Below are 21722 nucleotides of genomic sequence, written 5' to 3'. Positions count from 1 at the left end.
CGCAGCGTGGAAGGGATGACATTGATGGCGGTGCGGAGGACGGTCTATGTGGACAGCTTTACCCCGGATGCCTGCATACTTAGATGTGTCTCTCTATTAATCATCAACCATGTAGAGTTTCTAAATGTTGTACCTCCATTAAATGTAACCATATTGATACAATTAGAGGCGCCTCTCTTCTCTTTTATACTCTGTTATGACACTACTTGTATATCAAGACATCGCTTGTATATCAAGTCAAAATTCATGAAAAAATGTTGCTTTTCTTGCAAAAAACTCTCAAACCAAGGTTTTACTGTCTATATAAAATAATATGCAAAGTGGTTGGAGGAAAGCTTCAGAATGGCAAAGATGCTTTTATTACAAATGATGTGAGCAGGCTGCAGTTATTTTTTAAAGCGGTTGTATACCCGCTGTCTTTTTTTTACACCTGCAAGGGAAAAGGCATAATGAGCTAGTATGCACCGCATACTAGCTCATTATGAGATACTTACCTTAGAACGAGGCGCCGGCATCTCAACTGGTCCACGCCGAGGGAGCTGACATCTCCCCTCGGCGTGTCTTCTGGGTATCGCGGCTCCGGCGCTGTAAGTGGCAGGAGCCGCAATGTCGTCACTCCCGCGCATGCGCGCGGGAGACTTCTGCCCGGCAAGCTCCGGAGTTTGCCGGGCTGTCAGCCGAGAGTCCCCTGTGCGCATGCGCCGCTGCAGTCAGCGGCTCATTGCGAGGGAAATATCTCCTAAACCTTACAGGTTTAGGAGATATTTTTTTTACCTACAGGTAAGCCTAATTATAGGCTTACCTGTAGGTAAAAGTTACAAATAAAGGTATACAACCACTTTAAGGACTAGTAAGTTTCAATAGATTTGTTGCAGAATTGTTTGTTGTAGAATTTATTATTAATGTGTTTTCTTTTTTTTTAATTTCTGCATTTATTTGTGTTGTATTCCCATTCTTCATGAGGTGTTTCCGTTCTCTCCCCTCACAAGTTATGATAAAAGTATATAAAGAGCGGCCATCCTCCTTCTCTATGCACAGCGCCATCTAGTGGCCAGAAAGGAGTCGTGCACGTCTAGGTTGATGCCGGGGATGCCGCTTATCGCACACATTGATTTGCTGTGTCTCTATTGATCCATTCTGTTCTCCAGCACACGATTAGATAACGCTTCCATGCTCGGCTGTCCTCCTAGCAGGACCGATCACTGCTGTGTCTTTGGAATCAGCTACTGGTAGATCGGCCAGTGACCAATGAAGAGGGGCCTGCTAGTGTCCAATCAGAGCACGCCTTACATCCAGCTGTGGAAGGTTTGTGGAGGATCCTTCCTGTACAGACCTCCCCGAGCTCCCGATAAGAACACAGCCGAGGATCCGGGATCAGAGGACATGCAGGGTGTGTGCAGGGCGATGGAGGGTTAATGGTGGATCCTCTATATGAATGCTGATCATATAAGAGGTAGGTGCTCTTCTCATCATTCTCTCTATAGATAATGACTGTGCAATGTCCCCTATATAGAATTCTGCTGAGCTGTCCCATCGTTGTCTCCTATATAGAATTCTGCTGAGTGGTCACATCGTTGTGTCCCCTATATAGAATTCTGCTGAGCGGTCCCATCGTTGTGTCCCCTATATAGAATTCTGCTGAGCGGTCACATCGTTGTGTCTCCTATATAGAATTCTGCTGAGCGGTCCCATCGTTGTGTCCCCTATATAGAATTCTACTGAGTGGTCACATCGTTGTGTCTCCTATATAGAATTCTACTGAGCGGTCCCATCGTTGTGTCCCCTATATAGAATTCTGCATGAGCGGTCCCATCATTGTGTCCCCTATATAGAATTCTACTGAGCGGTCACATCATTGTGTCCCCTATATAGAATTCTACTGAGCGAGCGGTCCCATCATTGTGTCCCCTATATAGAATTCTACTGAGCGAGCGGTCCCATCATTGTGTCCCCTATATAGAATTCTACTGAGCGGTCCCATCGTTGTGTCCCCTATATAGAATTCTACTGAGCGGTCCCATCGTTGTGTCCCCTATATAGAATTCTACTGAGCGGTCCCATCGTTGTGTCCCCTATATAGAATTCTACTGAGCGAGCGGTCACATCATTGTGTCCCCTATATAGAATTCTACTGAGCGAGCGGTCACATCATTGTGTCCCCTATATAGAATTCTACTGAGTGGTCCCATCATTGTGTCCCCTATATAGAATTCTACTGAGCGGTCACATCATTGTTTCCCCTATATAGAATTCTACTGAGCGAGCGGTCACATCATTGTGTCCCCTATATAGAATTCTACTGAGCGAGCGGTCACATCATTGTGTCCCCTATATAGAATTCTACTGAGCGAGCGGTCACATCATTGTGTCCCCTATATAGAATTCTACTGAGTGGTCCCATCATTGTGTCCCCTATATAGAATTCTACTGAGCGGTCACATCATTGTTTCCCCTATATAGAATTCTACTGAGCGAGCGGTCACATCATTGTGTCCCCTATATAGAATTCTGCTGAGCGGTCACATCATTGTGTCCCCTATATAGAATTCTACTGAGTGGTCCCATCATTGTGCCTGTCCTGTGCAGAAGATGCTCCTCTTATTAATAGAATGATGTGATCGATCGGACTCCTATCAATTAATAAGGGTTGTTATTTCTGAGAAATCCATCCTGGATCAGGTTGGCGTTGTTTGTCTGTACAGATTGCTGATCACAGAAGAAATCGTTTTTAATATATGCGACAGTAAAAGTCGCCATCTGTTCAGCACAATCGCCCAGTTGGCGCCTGTGTGTAGCACAGATAAATGGGGCTTTCACATGGCAGTCTTAGGGGCCAGGGAACGATCAGTGAGAAGTAGAATATTCTCCGCCTGGGATGTGGCATCCCTAGCACTATTCAGTGAGGCGCTAAGCTTGTTTATATTGTAGGTGTCTGCTCTGCTGCAGTGTGGAGTGCGGGCTGCTGCAACAAAAGGACGCGATCGCTCAGGGATCCCTCGTCAGCACAGCTCCGCACTTTGACATTTCATTTTCTGGGTGGGTACACCTCAATCGCAGACACGTGGGTTGGATGCAGTCCAAGGCTTTGATTATGTTCCTATTCTCCTCCTTGAACTGTGTGTTTTTAGAAACATTGCAGCAACATGAAGGAGACCACTTGAAGAACAGGCTTTTTCTGGCTCTTTTTATTTACAAGTTGAAATCCAGTATTTTTTGTTAGAAAATTACTTAGCACCCACAAACATACCCTTTTTTTTTTTTTTTTTTTTTTTTTAGCAAAGACCCTAGGGCAGGGGTCTCCAAACTGCAGCCCGAGGGCCAGAAGTGGCCATTTGCTTGACTTTATCCGGCCCTTGGGGCATTATTCCTACCACTCATACGAGACACTATTCTGCCATCTGACACCGACAATGGAGCACCATTTCTCCCACTGACACCACTAATGGGGCACTATTCCTCCCTATGATATCAACAATGGGGCACTATTCCTCCCCCTAATACCAGATGCTTACTCCCACTGATGCCAGGAAAATTTCCACTCCCACTGGCCAAAGTCTGGCCCTCCTAGACTCTGAAGAACAGTAAACCGGCCCTTTGTTTGGAATGTTTGGAGACCCCTGCCCTAGGGTCTTGGCTAAAAAAAAAAAAGGTATAATGTCCCCAGGGCAGTGATGGTGAACCTTGGCACCCCAGATGTTTTGGAACTACATTTCCCATGATGCTCGCCTACACTGCTGAGTGCATGAGCATTATGGGAAATGTAGTTCCAAAACATCTGGGGTGCCAAGATTCACCATCACTGCCCTGGGGAATAAAATGGCGATCGTGTGACATCAATTTTTTTCATGTCACACATTTTTAATAAAAAAACAAAACAAAAAAAAAAAACACCATTTACCCCAATTTTTTGTATAATGTGAAAGAGGATGTTATGCCGAGTACATAGATACCTAACATGTCTCGCTTTAAAATTGCGCACGCTCGTGGAATGGCGACAAACTGTGGGAATCAAAAATCTACATATGCGACGTTTTAACGCCTTTACAATTACAGAGGAGGTCTAGCACTAGAATTATTGCTCCCACTCAGACGTTCACGTCAATTCCTCACATGTGTGGTGCGAACTGTAGATATGTGAAAACTTGTGAGCTGCTATGTTAATCTAATTAAAGCTACCAGCACTAAACACGGAGGGATGGTGGTGGTTTTAAATTTTATGTTTAAATTTATTTTACTTTTTATTTTTACACTATTTTTACACTTTTAAAGTAATGTAATTTTTTTTTTTTTTTGTGATCACTTTTATTCCTATCACCAGGGATGTAAACATCCCTTGTAATAGAAATACTGATGACAGGTCCTCTTTGTGGAGAGATCTGGGGTCAAAAAGACCCCCCCCCCCCAAAAAAAAAAAAAAAAAAACTGTTAATCTTTTACTTAAATTTTTTTTGTTTTAATTATTTACTTCCAGCCTGGACCGAAAGTGAGGTCACTCTGGTCGTCCAAGGCCGAAGATGTGATCAAAGATGGCCTATTATTATTAGTGTACAGGATTTATATAGCGTATAATAATAATAATAATAATAGGATTTATAGCGCCAACAGTTTGCGCAGCCGGCCTAATGGAGCAGCCGGCCGCACCGTCAGATCGTTTCTCAGGCTTCGGAAAGCATTCCTGCGGCTCATTTCATGAAAAAGCCAGCTGCAAAAAACAATGCCGGGATTATGGTTGATATCTTCAGCCATAATCCCGGTAAACCACTTCAAAGCCGCAACGTATATATACCTATTGCAGTTGGTAAATGGTTTTAATATATACAAGCTGGTTATAATTCAGAACAATTGCCATAAACATTAGCTTATGATTGGTTGCTACAGGCAACATCTCCACTTTGTTGGGAGGATTCTCCAACCCTATAAAAGGCTCTCACATAACATATACTGTATTATATAGTAGTTTGAACTTGTGTGTCCTGTTCTACATTAAAGTGACACTGAACAATATCCTTATTCTCCAAACATCACCCATACACATCAACTACTTAATGGTCCTGTAATATGTTTTTCATTCCCAGCATTTCATATTCCTGATTTGTGGCTGCTGTACAATGTACTTGTATGAAAAAGTATCCTGTTCTCTTTATATTACTTCCTCTGTGTGAAATCCCTGGTGTTCTGCCAGTCCCTTTTTTCCTATTAAAAACTGACCACACTAAGCAGGAGAACACATCATGGTCAGTTCTCTAGCTGTGCTGGGAACTCAGCCTGCTTTCTTCCAATGATTAGACTTGTCCTGACTCCCCACTGCATTGCATAGCTATTCACTGGGATGTTCAGTGTGCTGCTGTTCCCCCCCCCCCCCCAACTTTTATGCAGCTGACAACAGACGGAATATGATAATTTATTGAAAAAAAGTGTTTATAATGTTTTTTTTTTCTTTTGTTATACCTATACACACATGTTTTGCCTTCCATTTCTATTTTAGCCCCCGTTCGCACCATTGCGACTTGTCATGCGATTTAACTTGTCAAAAGTGCATTACAAGCCACACTCTATTTTTGACTATGGAATTGTTCAGAACGGCTTGACTCCGACATGCACCGACTCTGAAAAGGTTCCTGCGCTATTCTTGGCGATTTCATGTGTGACTTGCATTTGCATCTGTGCATGATGTCGCACAGATGTCGGCAAGTCGCACATGAAATCGCACTGATCAGCGGCTTTAAAATCGTGCTGAAGTAGCGCGATTTCAAAGCCCCATTCAGTGTAAACCAGGGCTTAAACTGAATGGGTTGTTTTACAAGGTGAGGGTTTATATGCAATTTAAAATAGTTTTTTAGGCCCCTTTCACACCAGTGGACTGATCGGGTCTGCCTGTCCATTTTTCAGGCAGACCCCATCAGACCATCCAATCGAATTGCATTCGATTTGAACAGGAATTCAGTGTGATTTCCCCCCACGGCTCCTGTGTGTTAGAAAGGAGTGGGCAGTTTAAAAAAAAATTAGAACTCTCGGTACATATCTGGCCACATGCAAAATAATCTACATAGGTGTCCCTGTCCATTGGTGATGACAAATCGGGGTCGTTGGAGGTGTTCACAGGGCTTGAGAAGTTCCTGGACCTCGTGGGTGTAAGGCAGAAGCAATGTCAGCTTGGGCGTGGACTGCGTCTACATCTCCTCTAACCCTGTGAGCACCTCCAGCAGCCGTGATTTGCTATCATTTGCAGAACGGGACACTTATGTAGATTATTTTGCATGTAACTAAGTATGTACTGTGAGTTCTGACATTTTTAAACTGCCCACTAGGTGGCACCTTTCCCTTTCTATACACACACAGGAGCGATGGGGGAAATCGCATGCATTTCGGACAGGAATCACACCGCACTCCTTTTCAAATTGCATGCAATTCTTTGCATTGCGATTTGCAACCATTCATTTAGTATTGACGCCAAATTGCAACGCAAAGTATCGGTTTCGGTTTCAGGAGCACTTGGATGAGTACCGATACTTGTGCAAATGCTTGGTATTGGCATCGGTGCATCAATAGTTCAAAGTCTATCTCTGGAGCGAGCAAGAGAGGGTGGCTCTAGCAGGTAAGTCAGATCACAGCAGTAAAAAATGGAATTTGGAGGCTGAGAGCAATACAAGGTACATTTGCATTAAAGTGGAAATAAACCTCTGCTAAAATGCTTTCTCAATTTGTTCCTGGGAGCCATTAGCCATATTGTACTAGCATATTCGCACATTATGGCAGATTTACCTTGGAAGCGATCCCTGCCAGCGCTGCGTTGTCAGTTTGTCATGGGTGTTGCCATCTCTCATTCTTTTTTCTGGGTTCTGACTTCTTCAGCTGCTTGGATGACCGGGCTGCAGTGATGACACTCCTGTACAGGAATCACATCTTCACAAAACAAAGTAGGACTGTAAGGCCTGGATCACCCTGGTGCGATTTCAGATGAGACTTAAGTCACACAGAATCACATGACAATGGAAGTCACATTGATTTCAATGATGTCTGCTCACTTCAATGCAACATAGCTGCAGTGAAACTTTGGGGAAGGTATCTGGGCTGCTTTTGGTGCGATGCATTGCAATTTTTTACTTTTTTGCCCCATAGACCTTAATAGAAATGCATCAAAATTGCATGTACATGTGTTTTTGATATGATTCAGATGTTTTTTTTTTTCCCCAGCTATTTCACTCCTCCTTCTTTTCCTCAAAGAAATCGCACCAGTATGAAAATCTCATCAAAAATGCTCCAAGTTGCACTACATAATCACATTGAAAATCAGATGAAATCACAGTTGCACCAGTGTGAACCAGACCTAAATGTAAGCTGGGCTGTGCATGCTTGGCTCAGCGTACATAAACATTGACAGGCAGGGAGAAGGGTTTGTTGTAAAAATCCTACATTTTTATAGATATGTTTCCAATGAAATGTGTTGCACTAAACGTGAACAAAACGTAATACATGATTATAAAGTGCATATAAACAAACAACTGAGTAATAATACATAATATGTGAATGGAAGATGCATATAAGAATACCATTAACCATATGTTGACACGTAATGAATCGCTTCTTCCTCTGCCACCACCAGAAACCTTCACCCAAAAGTGACAATGGGGGACACGCTTACCAACTTCCCATAGGGACTTATTGTTTACAAGTAAAAACTGTTTTTTTTTGTGCTAGAAAATAACTTAGAACCCCCCCCCCCAAAAAAAAAAAAAAAAAAAAAAAAAAAAAAAAATATATATATATATATATATATATATATATATATATATATATATATATAAAATGTATTTATTTTTAAAATGGTGGTTGTTGCAATTTTTCATGCCACACGGATTTTGCCCAGCGTTTTTTAAATGCAATTTTCTTTTTGGAAAAAATACACTTTAATGAATTTTAATGCAAAAAAACCACAAAATATATGAAAAAATACACTTTAATTAAAAAACAAATCCTAATATATACCCCAGTTTTTTTGTATAATATGAAAGATGATCTTACGGCGAGTAAATAGATGCCTAACACGTCATGCTTTAAAATTGCATGCACTCGTGGAATGGCGCCAAATCACGGTACTTAAAAATCTTCATAGGCAACGCTCAAAATTCCTACAGGTTACCAGTTAACATTACAGAGGAGGTCTGGTGCTAGAATTATTGCTCTCACTCAGATGTTCGCATCGATAATTCACATGTGTGGTGCGAACACCGTTTATATATGTGGGCTTGACCTACATATGCGTTTACTACTGCGTGTGATCAGGCGGTGCTGGGGGTGCTTTAAAAAAAAGTAACATTTTATTTTATTTTATTACAATTTTTAATTTTTACACTGTCCCTTTTTAACAAATTTTTTTTGATCACTTTGATTTCTATCGCAAGGAATGTAAACTTTCTTTGCGATAACAATACAGCATGACAGGTCCTCTTTATGGCGAGATCAAATCTCTCCTCTACTCTTAAAAGCAAATGATCAAAAAAAAAAAACATGTTTATATGGCTAGAGAATTGGTAGTGACGTCCTGACTTCGCTCCGGTCCTCCAAGGGCATAGAGATGAGCGGTGGCCATCTTGCAGTCCTTTATCTCTATGGCAAGACACTGCCAGCGCCGGATGGCTCCCGGGCTCAGCGATCGGTAACATAAGCCGGGGGACCACTTTTATCTGAAAGCCAGTTGCCCACAAGAAAAGAAAATACTGTGGTTATTTGATGTATCTGTGCATGATGTAGCACAGTATTTGATGTCAAAGTAATGACGTAAATTCCCAGTTAGGCGGTCAGGAAGTGGTCAATTACAGGATAGTCATAAAACGCTTATGTAATTTCTGTGGGAGATAGGATGATCCTCCACACAGCCTCGGGACTACCAACATTCAGATATACACAGCCTCATTTTCAATGTGATAAGTTATGAAAGGCAAAAGAAAAAAGGCTTCTCCATAGTATAAAATGCTTTTAACCACTTCAGCCCCGGAAGGATTTACCCCCTTCCTGACCAGAGCACTTTTTACAATTTGGCACTGCGTCGCTTTAACTGCTAATTGCGCGGTCATGCAATGCTGTACCCAAACGAAATTTGCGTCCTTTTCTTCCCACAAATAGAGCTTTCTTTTGATGGTATTTGATCACCTCTGCCGTTTTTATTTTTTGCGCTATAAACGGAAAAAGACTGAAAATTTTGAAAAAAAAAAATATTTTCTAGTTTTTGTTATAAAAAAATACAATAAACTCAATTTTAGTCATACATTTAGGCCAAAATGTATTCGGCCACATGTCTTTGGTAAAAAAAAATGTCAATAAGCATATATTTATTGGTTTGCGCAAAAGTTATAGCGTCTACAAACTAGGGTACATTTTCTGGAATTTACACAGCTTTTAGTTTATGACTGCCCATGTCATTTCTTGAGGTGCTAAAATGGCAGGGCAGTACAACCCCCCCCCCCCCCCCAAATGACCCCATTTTGGAAAGTAGACACCCCAAGGAAATTGCTGAGAGGCATGTTGAGCCCATTGAATATTTATTTTTTTTGTCACAAGTGATTGAATAATGACCAAAAAAAAAAAATAAATTTACAAAAAGTTGTCACTAAATGATATATTGCTCACACAGGCCATGGGCATATGTGGAATTGCACCCCAAAATACATTTAGCTGCTTCTCCTGAGTATGGGGATACCACATGTGTGGGACTTTTTGGGAGCCTAGCCGTGTACGGGGCCCCGAAAACCAATCACCGCCTTCAGGATTTCTAAGGGCATAAAGTTTTGATTTCACTCTTCACTGCCTATCACAGTTTTGAAGGCCATAAAATGCCAAGATAGCACAAAACCCCCCAAAATAACCCCATTTTGGAAAGTAGACACCCCAAGCTATTTGCTGAGAGGCATGGTGAGTATGTTGCAGGTCTCATTTGCCTCTCAGCAAATGGCTTGGGGTGTCTATTTTCCAAAATGGGGTCATTTGGGGGGGGGGGGTTGTGCCATCTGGGCATTCCATGGCCTCCGAAACTGTGATAGGCAGTGAAGAGTGAAATCAAAAATTTACGCCCTTAGAAAGCCTGAAGGCGGTGCTTGGTTTTCGGGGTCCCGTACGCGGCTAGGCTCCCAAAAAGTCCTAAACATGTGGTATCCCCATACTTAGGAGAAGCAACAGAATGTATTTTGGGGTGTAATTTCACATATTCCCATGGCATGTTTGAGCAATATATCTTTTAGTGACAACTTTGTGCAAAAAAAAAAAAAAAATTGTCTTTTTCCCGCAACTTGTGTCACAATATAAAATATTCCATGAACTCGACATGCCTCTCAGCAAATAGCTTGGGGTGTCTACTTTCCAAAATGGGGTCATTTGGGAGGGTTTTGAACTGTCCTGGCATTTTATGCACAACATTTAGAAGCTTATGTCACACATCACCCACTCTTCTAGCCACTTGAAGACAAAGCCCTTTCTGACACATTTGTTTACATGAAAAAATTATTTTTTTTTGCAAGAAAATTACTTTGAACCCACAAACATTATATATTTTTTTAAAGCAAATGCCCTACAGATTAAAATGGTGGGTGTTTCATTTTTTTTTTTCACACAGTATTTGCGCAGCTATTTTTCAAACGCATTTTTTTGGGAAAAAACACACTTTTTTAAAATGTTAATGCATTAAACACACTATATTGCCCAAATGTTTGATGAAATAAAAAAGATGATCTTAGGCCGAGTACATGGATACCAAACATGACATGCTTTAAAATTGCGCACAAACGTGCAGTGGCGACAAACTAAATACCTTTTTAAAAGCCTTTATAAGTTACCACTTTAGATTTACAGAGGAGGTCTACTGCTAAAATTACTGCCCTTGATCTGACCTTCGCGGTGATACCTCACATGCATGGTGCAATTGCTGTTTACATTTGACGCTAGACCGACGCTTGCGTTCGCCTTTGCGCGAGAGCAGGGGGGACAGGGGTGCTTATTATTATTTTTTTGCTTTTTTATCTTATTTTTAAACTGTTACTTTCATTTTTTATTTTTTTTAATCATTTTTATTGTTATCTCAGGGAATGTAAATATCCCCTATGATAGCAATAGGTAGTGACAGGTACTCTTTTTTGAAAAAATTGGGGTCTATTAGACCCTAGATCTCTCCTCTGCCCTCAAAGCATCTGACCACACCAAGATCGGTGTGATAAAATGCTTTCCCAATTTCCCAATGGCCTGTTTACATCCGGCAAAATCTAAGTCATGAAATGCTCGTAGCTTCTGGTTTCTTAGGCCATAGAGATGTTTGGAGCCACTCTGGTCTCTGATCAGCTCTATGGTCAGCTGGCTGAATCACCGGCTGCATTCTCAGGTTCCCTGTTGGGACAGGAGAGCCAGAGAAAAACATGGAAGATGGTGGTGGTTGGGGGGGGGGGGGGGAGGGATGGGTCATTCCCTCCCACTGCTTGTAAAAGCAGTCTAGAGGCTAATTAGCCACTAGGATTGCTTTTACATGAAAGCCGACCGCTGGCTGAAAAGAATGATACCAAGATGATACCTAAACCTGCAGGCATCATTCTGGTATAACCACTCAAAGTCCAGCAACATACCAGTATGTTGCTGGTCCTTGTTGGGCATATATTGTAAACTTTTTTTTTCATGTAGCCTGTGGGCTGAACGAAAAAATGATATTGATCGGTGGGTATGCCCACCATTAGAATACCTCCCTTCATCCACCTACTTCTAATGATGGGCATACATGCACCGTTTATATATGCCGAAGCATGGGGGCATCCCACCGCAAAAGGCAGGAGCAAATCGCTCCTCCACCCACTGCTGCCCCCACGCTTCGGCATATATGCTGAAGTATGTAACTGTGGTGGTGAAATCACCTCCGACAGTGCTGGAGTCACGGCTTTATGTATCGTGGGAGCAAACGCTGTTGCTGTCAAGATAAATAAATCCGCGCTGCAGCTGAATGGCGTACCTGAAAACAAAAAAATGGTTAAAACACAGTAAAAAATGACATACCTGAAAAGCAAACATGATAAAACATAACAATAAAACATTGCAGAATAGAATACAGTAAAAAAGAGCAGAACAATAGAGAGAAAATAGAGAGAGAGAGAGAACAATAAAACAACAACTATTTTTGTTTTTTTATTTTATATTTTTTTTGTGTAAATTTTTTTTTTTTTTTTTAATATATATTTTTTTTTTTTTTATAACTGTAACTTTTAAAACTGTAACAGTTCCAAGTTTGGGTCTCTCAAAATGCGATGGCATCTTGGGAGACCCTGTGAAAGTGTGTCCTAGTCTGTGCAATGCTGTACCCTACGCTAAAACTCAACTAGTGTATGGTAGCGCTCAAAACATTCACCAATGCAAAGACCAGGATTGCCAGGACAGGAGGGACAACAATACCGGGTGTCACGCCTAAATCCGCGCTTTCTGCAGACACAACATTTTCTTTGGGGAGCTCGTTGGGTAGGGGTACTCTGGAGGACATAAGGAAAATGCCTCTCATGCAGCCGGCTTACTGCATTTGGTTGGGGAAGGTGAGGTGGAGCACCGTCTGGAAACAGAAGGGCTCTGACGATCTCTTCCTGGAATTTAAGGAAGGATCCAGTCTGTCCTGAAGCTCTGTATAGCACATGAGCGTTCAGCAAAGCCAATTGAAATAAATAAACAGACACTTTTTTGTACCAGCGTCTGGCCTTACAGGCAATTAGGTACGGCGCCAACAACTGGTCGTTGAGGTCCACCCCTCCCATATTTTGGTTATATTCGTGGACACAGAGGGGTTTCTCCACAACACCAGTCGCCGTAGGAATTTGGACCGTCGTGTCTGCATGAAGAGAGGTAAGAACGAAAACATTTTTTTATCCCTCCACTTCATAGCGAGCAAGTTATTACACTTCAAGCAGGCTCTCTCCCCCAGCCTAAGACAGGAATCTACAAGCCGCTGGGGAAAGCCCGGCGATTAGGTCACATGGTGCCACATGCTCCAATTTGATGATCAAAAAGGTGACTAAAAAGTGGCACGCTCGTGTAATAATTGTCCACGTACAAGTGGTACCCCTTTCCGAATAAGGGTGACACCAAGTCCCACACTATCTTGCCAGCGCTTCCTATGTAGTCAGGGCAGTTTGTCGGCTCCACGTGACTATCTTTGCCCTCATAAACCATAAAACTACATGTATAGCCTGTGGCCCTGTCACAGAGCTTATACATCTTGACCCCGTATCTGGCACGCTTGCTGGGAAGGTACTGTTTGAATGATAAGCGGCCAGAAAATTGAATCAGGGACTCAACGCAGACAACTTGATCAGGAGTAAACAAGTCTGCAAAACGTTGGTTGAAGTGGTTTACGACGGGCTGAATTTTGTAGAGCCGATCGTATTCAGGGTCTCCACGAGGACGACAGAGTTCATTGTCATTGAAGTGCATGAACCGCAAAATCTGCTCGTATCGTGCCCTGGCCATGGAAGCAGAGAACACGGGCATATGGTAAATTGGGTCAGTGGACCAATATGACTGCAACTCACTCTTTTTATTTATGCCCATGTTGAGGGAAAGGCCCAGAAAGAGCTTAAATTCGGAAACCGTAATTGGTTTCCAATCTCTGGCAAGGGAGGACTGGGGATTAGCGGCGATGTCTTGACCAGCATATAAATTGCTTTGGTCCACAATAGATCTATAGAGATCTTCGGTGAAAAACAGTTAATAAAAATCAAGTGACGTAAAATCAACTGTTTCCACCTGAATTCCGGGTTGGCCAGTGAATTTTGGGAAGTACGGGTGCTGCAGAAGTGGTGGGTACCCAATTCGGATTGGCGAATGCAGCAGGAAGGGCACTATGGGCACGATGGGCCTGTGTTCGTCTTCTTGGTGGCAGCGGGACACTACTAGTGCTTGCCACCTCACCAGCTTGAACTGCACTTATGGGACTCGCCACGTCACCACGTGATATGCAGTGCTGGATGTACGACCAGGGTGTACTAGGCCGCTGGTGCTTGCCAGTTCACCAGAAGGAATAGCGGCCCTAGTACTTCTCTGCTCCATACGAGGGACCTGCGGTTCTTGCACTTCAAGGACAGAAGAAGAAGATTGGGGTCTGGTACGCCTGACCTTAGCAGGGACCACAACCCCGTCGTCAGAGCTATCTGTCATGGAGCCGCTGTCCTCTACAGGTTCGTATTCGGAGCCTGAATCTGACAGATGAGTGACTTCCTCTTCACTATCTGTCATGCTCAGAAACGTGTAGGCCTCTTCACTAGTGTACCTTCGATTTGCCATTTTGGGCTCTAAATTTAGGGGTACACTAGTGAGACTCACAGGCAAAAAAGCTCCTGACTGTCAGCAACTGATTCAAAATGCTACCAAAAAACTGTTAGCGATCACAGGGATCAGGCTTGACTCTGCCAACGCTGCAGTTATGTGTGCTTAGTGTTTTGTAAGTTACAGTTATCGATCGATACTGCACTTGGGTGGGCTGGACTGGGCTGGGCTGAGGGGCAAAACGCAGGTGCTAGCAGGTATCTGGGCTGATCCCACTAACACTGCGTTTTTTGGGGGGACCCTAAACTGCTGGAGAGTATAGATCTGATCGGATCAGATATCGATCCGTTCAGATACTATAGCACTAAGGGAGGTGTATGCTTTGTGCGTGGGTGTTAGCAGTTCTGGCGCTAACCTGACGCTGCCTGGGGCGACGCAGACCTTATCTGATCCTAAAAACGTAACTTATATCACCGCCGGGCAGTTAGGGGGTTAAACCTTCATAAGGTAATAAATGGCGGGTGCCCTAAAACTATAATAAACTATAATAAACAAACCAACTAACCAGCTTCACCCGTAACAATTATATGGTGATCACTGGTGAAAGGGTTAACTAGGGGGCAATCAAGGGGTTAAAACCTTTAGTAGGTAGTATATAGGGGTCCCTGTCGCTATAAAACACTGACGGTGAACCTATATACTTGCCTCCCTAAGTAGCGTCACCTGTGTCACTAATACAGCGATCAGAAAAACGATCGCCTAGTGACACTGGCGACGGGGGTGATCACGGGGTTAAAACTTTGTTAGGGGGGTACCCTAGACCTAAAGGGGGGTACCCCAGACCTAAAGGGGGCTAACCCTAACTGCCCTAACACTTATAACTGTCACAAACTGACACCAATGCAATAATCAGAAAAAAAAAAAAAAACTGCTTTTGGTGTCAGTGTGACAGGGGGGTACGGGGGGGTGATCAGGGGGTGACTGGGGGGTGACAAGTGTGCCTGCGTGTTCTACTGTTAGGGCCGGTTCACACGGGGGCGACTTGTCAGGCGACCTAGCCGCCTGACAAGTCGCCTCCCGTTCTGTACAATGGAACCGTTCTAATCGGAGCGACGCAAGTCGCTCCGACTTAGAAGAAAGGTTCCTGTACTACTTTGGGGGCGACTTGCATAGACTTCTATACAGAAGTCGTCTTGCAAGTCGCCCCGGCAGTCGTGTGCAGGTCGCCTCGGTGAGGCGACCTGCAAGTCCTGCCGCGTCTAGTGTGAACCGGCACTAAGTGTAGTGTTGGTGCAAACTTACTTGGATGTCTTCTCTTCTCGGCGCCGGAACGAAAAGACCGGCTCGAGGAGAGTGACATCACTTCCTCCGCTTCTGTTTACATTCACAGAAGCCGAGGAAGCCCGTCATTGGCCAGGAGCGATCGCGAGGGGGGGAGCCACGAAAGAGTGGTCTCCCCCTCACCTTTGATCGCCCCTGACCTGAATCCGACTGCGGCAGGCACCGGGGGGGGGGGGACCCGCGGGCAGGCAAGGACGTACCTGTAAGTCCTTTTGCCTGCCCGTGCCATTCTGCCGACGTACATCGTCGTGCGGCGGTTGGTAACTGGTTAAAGTAGAACTATAGCCAAAATGTGTTTTTGTTTGTTTTTTGTTTTTTTTTTTATTGTTTTTTTGTTGTTTCTTTTTAAGTAAGGGAGAGGCATAATGCCTGAAAGGTTTATTTTTGCCCTCTTTGTCCCATTGCAGAGATTTCCATTCACTTCCTGCCCCATAGCCAAACAGGAAGTGAGCAGAAATTCCTGCAAATACTGTATACCCTAAAACAAATTTATATTGCAGTTTATCAAACATTCAAAGTGGTGACTGCATTTGTTTTTCTCTTTTTTAGGCTCTTTCACTTTATTTTCACCTGGTGATCCAGCTATCAAGTCTGCTATTTTTCAACTTCCCTTAGGCTCGGTTCACACGGGGGCGACTTGTCAGGCGACCTAGCCGCCTGACAAGTCGCCTCCCGTTCTGTACAATGGAACCGTTCTAATCGGAGCGACGCAAGTCGCTCCGACTTAGAAGAAAGGTTCCTGTACTACTTTGGGGGCGACTTGCATAGACTTCTATACAGAAGTCGTCTTGCAAGTCGCCCCGGCAGTCGTGTGCCTGCAAGTCGTGCCGCGTCTAGTGTGAACCCGCACTTAACAGACCAAGCTGTCCAGCAAAAGTTTCAAAGAATTGAGACAAACCATTTAACTGTGATTGGGGTGCTTACAATCGACTGTTTTAATCGTTTATGAAAAACCTTTATCCAAAAAGGAAAAAAGAAAAAAAATGTTGCTGTAACTGTTTTAAAGTTCAACGTTAATTTGTTAGTCACTAATGGAAAGTCCGTGTAAATCTGCTAGTGCATCTAACACTACCCTCTCCCCAGATTGACATCCAGTCATTGCCCTAGAAAGTCCCATCAGAGGGTCTCTTTTTGTTTTGCCTCTCCCCAGATTGACAGTGCTGCTGTCCAAGGGTGTCTCCATTGTTCCTCTAGTGGGATGGAGACACCCTAAGATAAGAAGTGTTTTCCTGGGCAGATCACCAAGTGAAAAAAAAAATCTAAAAAACAGAAAACTAATGCAGCCTCCACATTTAAGGATTGGTAAGCTGTAATATAATATATTTTTTTGTTTTTGGGTTTAATGCCCCTTTAAAGTGAGTTCTGTAGAAGGTCCATAAATGATTAACAAGGTGTTTTTGCCAACAGAACTGCAGCTCAATATATTTCTTTCTTTTTTAGTCTAGATTTACACATTTAAGAGACTGCAGTGTGTGGAAATCCCAGAAGGCTAGTTGTTTCTGAGATGCAGAAATTAAAATTTCTGGCAGCAACACTTATTCCATAGTGAATCTCTTACATCTTGCACCTTCTACTTTCTAAAATTAGGTCAGATAACAACTGAACCTCTTCACACGATGTCTGCCTAATATGCGTATTTACCGTTTTTAAAGAGTCATTCCACTCAACGGTGATGTATCAGTTTTTTGTAGATGTTAGAGGGTGAAATTACCTAACAAGGCCTTGTACCTGTTAGGGATTTGTTTGTTTTTTTTACAATTCTAGAGAATGCAACAGGAGGTAATAAACACAGTCAATGAGCAAGAGAAAAAATTTGTGCCAATGAAAAAAAGTAAATCAAATATTTGCCAGCAACAGTGTGAATGTGAGCTGACTAGCGTCACAGTGAATTGAAAGGGGTTAAACACCGCGCTCAGCCCATATAAATTCCAAACATGAAACCATCGGTGTATAAAAAAAAAAAAAAAAAAAAAAAAAAAAAAATGCTAAATAGTTCACAATGATATCAAAGTCCCACATTTAAAAGTTAACAAAGCACATCTCACTATAATGAGTACTAGCCTGAATCCAAAGCACCAAGCCGCCTGGTTCCTCTCTGATCTCTCTGCTATGCATGAGTCTCTGATAGAACTCAAAGCTGACACCGCAGTGGAGCTCCACTTGCTGTCTAGTAGATTTCAAACTAATGTTTGTATGAACGTTAGTGTATAAATTCATGGAAAAATAATGTTTGTATGAACATTAATACAAAAAATCATGCAAAAAATCTCAGTATGTTCCATGAATTGAAAAAATTTGTTTGAAATTACTTCAGAATTTTGTTTGCTTTTAACATTTGATTTTGGAATGAGTTGTCCACCAAACAAAAACCACATATACTGTTAGAAATGAATTTGTTCAATTTTCTCATCACTGTGGTTGAAGAGAAACAAAGCAATTTGACCCGCTAATGATTAAAAGAAAATGAACAAATGCTCTTAAAATGAAACCTTCCTAATAATTTTACTAGTGTATGACCATCTCCTCCATCCACCTATCAGTTATTCAATTTACTGGTTTGTATTTCTCTAGACGCAGTGTGAAGCTCAATGTTTTAACTACTCCATTTTTTTGCCTTCTGCTATCTTAATAGAGTAGTCTGCATTTTAAGGCAGTGTACTCTGTATGTAGGTCAGCCTTGACTTGAAACATAATCCAGATTGTTTTATATTGTGCATTAGTGTCATGCTTTCGCATTTTCAAATCAATAATGTAAAACTTTCTCTTCCTTGTACCTTACCTCCTATTTCTAGTCTTGTGTGTTCTGTGTAATCCCATAGTACTATATAGATAATTTCGCTTTTTGTTATGTTTAGTAAAGCAAATATTTCCCCAAAAAAATACTTTTAATAACTATATGTGAAAAATGAAATTGTATTTTTATATGCTGTATAAAATTAAGAAAATTCATTATGGCCATATAATAAAAGCATTACAGATGCAGAAATCAACTTTGTTAGGTTTCAGATAATAACCCAGATAATTAAAGGTAGATATTTGTTAGTGTTGGGTTGTTTGCTGCAAAAGTTAAAGTACCACTAAAGACACCTGTGAAACAAATACAAGTACCAAATCAGCTACTATGGGATGCACAAGCCTCATAAAATAACCCTGAGTGAGCCAAATCCTCCTTCATTTGTGTTTCAAACCCCCAAAAAAATACAGCTCAAAGTGGTAGGGTTATTTAGTCCATTCTGCCAGTCCAGAAAACGATGGGCAAAGGCTTGGTGTGGCCAAGTCAAGTGCCAAATCGCAAACCACAGGCTTGTGAATTAGCAGTGGCACCTCCTCCCTTTAAACCTGAACACATAATAATTACACAGGTTCTGAGGGCTAATTTAATACAAATAAGGCACTAAGTGAGTTTAATTACCACCTTTATCAGCCACAGTACCTGTGTTATTAATATGTGTTCGGGTTTAAAGTGATGAGGTGGCAACCCTAGGCACTGCTGATAAAACATGCCCCATGCAACATTTTTTCATCCCTCTATAGTGCGAGCAGGAATAGTCTACAATAAAGTGGCAACTCTGCTCTCAATTTAGGAGCAGTGCAGCATGGTTGCCACACCATCACAGGAAGTTTAATCTATAGCTTCCATCTTAGCCTGTGTTTGATCTGCAGTTGCCATGGTCCTGCACATGTGATCAATTATGACACCAGATATTTGATGGCTTCGTTTGAGAGCACAAACAAATGTGAGAGTTATCATTCACTACATGATTTAGGAATTTGATGGGTTTATTTCCGCTTTAGATGAAATTCCCTGGCAGGCTCAACATGCCAGTCAGGTCCTGAGTCTTCCCTCTTACTCTTCCCATTTACTGTAGTTTATTTCCGGCAGTGTCTGACATGGACATTTCCTATTGGCTGTCAACATGCTTCCATATACTTAATTTTATATATATATATATATATATATATATATATATATATATATATATATATATATATATATATATATATATATATATATATGTATAAGAGCGAGAAATCTAGATATACAGGATCTCACAAAAGTGATTAAACCCCTCTCATTTTTGAAAATATTTTATTATATCTTTTCATGTTTTGACACATTGCTACAATGTAAAGTAGTGTAGTGTGCAGCTTGTATAACAGTGTAAATTTGCTGTCCCCTCAACTCATAGCATAACTCAGCACACAGCCATTAATGTCTAAATACCTGGCAACAAAAGTGAGTACACCCCTAAGTGAAAATGTCCACATTGGGCCCAATTAGCCATTTTCCCTCCCTGGTGTCATGTGACTTGTTAGTGTTCAAGGTCTCAGGTGTGAATGAGGAGCAGGTGTGTTAAATTTGGTGTTATCCCTCTCACTCTCTCATAGTGGTCATTGGAAGTTCAACATGACACCTCATGGCAAGGAACTCTCTGGATCTGAAAAAAAGAATTGTTGCTCTACATAAAGATGGCCTAGGCTATAATAAGTTTGCCAAGACCCTGAAACTGTGCTGCAGCATGGTGGCCAAGACCATACAGCAGTTTAACAGGACAGGTTCCACTCCGAACAGGCATTACCATGGTCGACCAAAGAAGTTGAGTGCATGTGCAAAGGTTGAAGAAGTGGGGGTCAGCTTGTCAGTGCTCAGACCATACACCACACACTGCATCAAATTGGTCTGCATGGCTGTCGTCCCATAAGGAAGCCTCTTCTAAAGATGATGCACAGTAAAGCCTGCAAACAGTTTGCTGAAGACAAGCAGACTAAGGACATGGATTACTGGAACCATGTCCTGTGGTCTGATGAGACCAAGATAAACTTATTTGGTTCAGATGGTGTCAGTCGTGTGTGGCGGAAACCAGATGAGGAGTACAAAGACAACTGTGTCTTGCCTACAGTCAAGCATGATGGTGGGAGTGTCATGGTCTGGGGCTGCAAGAGTGCTGCCGGCATGCAAGAAAAAGAACCGCTGCTCAAGGTACACACTAATGGGAGAGTCTAATGGGAGAGTCTCATAGAATGCCAGCCTTGGCCCGCCTCCGTGTGAAACTTGGAAAGAAGAAAGAAATGGCTGCAAATCCAGAACTCCTGCCTTTTACCTTTTATTGTTCACAGGGATAACGCCAAATACACCAACAAATGGTCATGTAGTAAAACAGGACTATTTGTTGGTGTATTTAGTGTCATCCCTGTGAACAATAAAAGGCAACCGGGAGTTTTGGATGTGCAGCCATTTCTTTCTTCTTTCCTGAGTGCTACCAGCACTGGGGAGCAACAGTTCATTGAGGGAACCATGAATGCCAACATGTACTGTGACATACTGAAGCAGAGCATGATCACCTCCCTTCAGAGACGGGCCACAGGGCAGTATTCCAACATGATATCGACGCCAAACACAACTACAAGACAACCAATGCCTTGCTAAAGAAGCTGAGGGTAAAGGTGATGGACTGGCCAAGCATGTCTCCAGATCTAAACCCTATTAAACATCTGTGGGGCATCCTCTAACGGAAGGTGGAGGAGCGCAAGGTCTCAACATTCACCAGCTCCGTGATGTCGTCATGGAGGAGTGGAAGAGGACTCCAGTGCCGTTTCTTCCCCAGCGTGTGCCGCGACTGTTGGCTCACTGGCGGGAGTGACATCACGCGGTTCCAGCCAGTCACAGAGCCGGAGTCTGCGGCCCCGGAAAGAAGCGGGACAAAGATGGATTCCTCCACCAGTGGGGGCATCGCGGGCTTCGTTTGCAGGTAAGTGCCACATAATAGGCTAGTATGTGATGCATACACAGGGGAATAAAGAGGAAGTAAAATCCATCAGGGTTTACTTCTTCTTTAAAGGTTTAAAAGCAATTACACCTACAAAAAAGTGAAAAAATTCAAGCATGTTACCAGATATGGCCTCACTAGCTCATCTACGCTTGATGTGTTTTGCCCCCTCCCACTGGGCGTCTTCAGAAGCTGGGGCCACTCGTGACTGGCTCTTTCTTATACCCTATTCTCCTCTTACTACACCCAAATCCTCCCACTCCTCCCTGTTAATTTCCTTCTGACATCACTTCCTACTTCGGGCTGGAAATAGCGAAACCGCCATATTGGTACACCCTT

The 21722-nt window shown here is 42.6% G+C and overlaps 1 protein-coding gene across 4 annotated transcripts in view; it reads left to right on the top strand.

Moving 5' to 3' along the window:
* The first annotated feature begins 1072 nt into the window (after positions 1-1072).
* The window catches only part of HECW2 (HECT, C2 and WW domain containing E3 ubiquitin protein ligase 2), a 479776-nt gene continuing 459126 nt past the window's right edge, over positions 1073-21722 (top strand). For 3 of the 4 annotated variants that reach the window (XM_073633114.1, XM_073633112.1, XM_073633113.1), the window contains exon 1: positions 1078-1453. The gene's annotated coding sequence lies outside the window, so the exon portion shown is untranslated. Of the gene's footprint in view, positions 1454-21722 lie in introns of all 4 variants that reach the window. The other variant, XM_073633117.1, reaches the window with a different exon arrangement.

The sequence above is a fragment of the Aquarana catesbeiana genome, linkage group LG06, assembly GCF_042186555.1.
Source record: "Aquarana catesbeiana isolate 2022-GZ linkage group LG06, ASM4218655v1, whole genome shotgun sequence".
NCBI lineage: Eukaryota > Metazoa > Chordata > Amphibia > Anura > Ranidae > Aquarana > Aquarana catesbeiana.
Note: the sequence above shows the minus strand (reverse complement) of the source record. Positions and strands in the feature narration are given on the sequence as shown.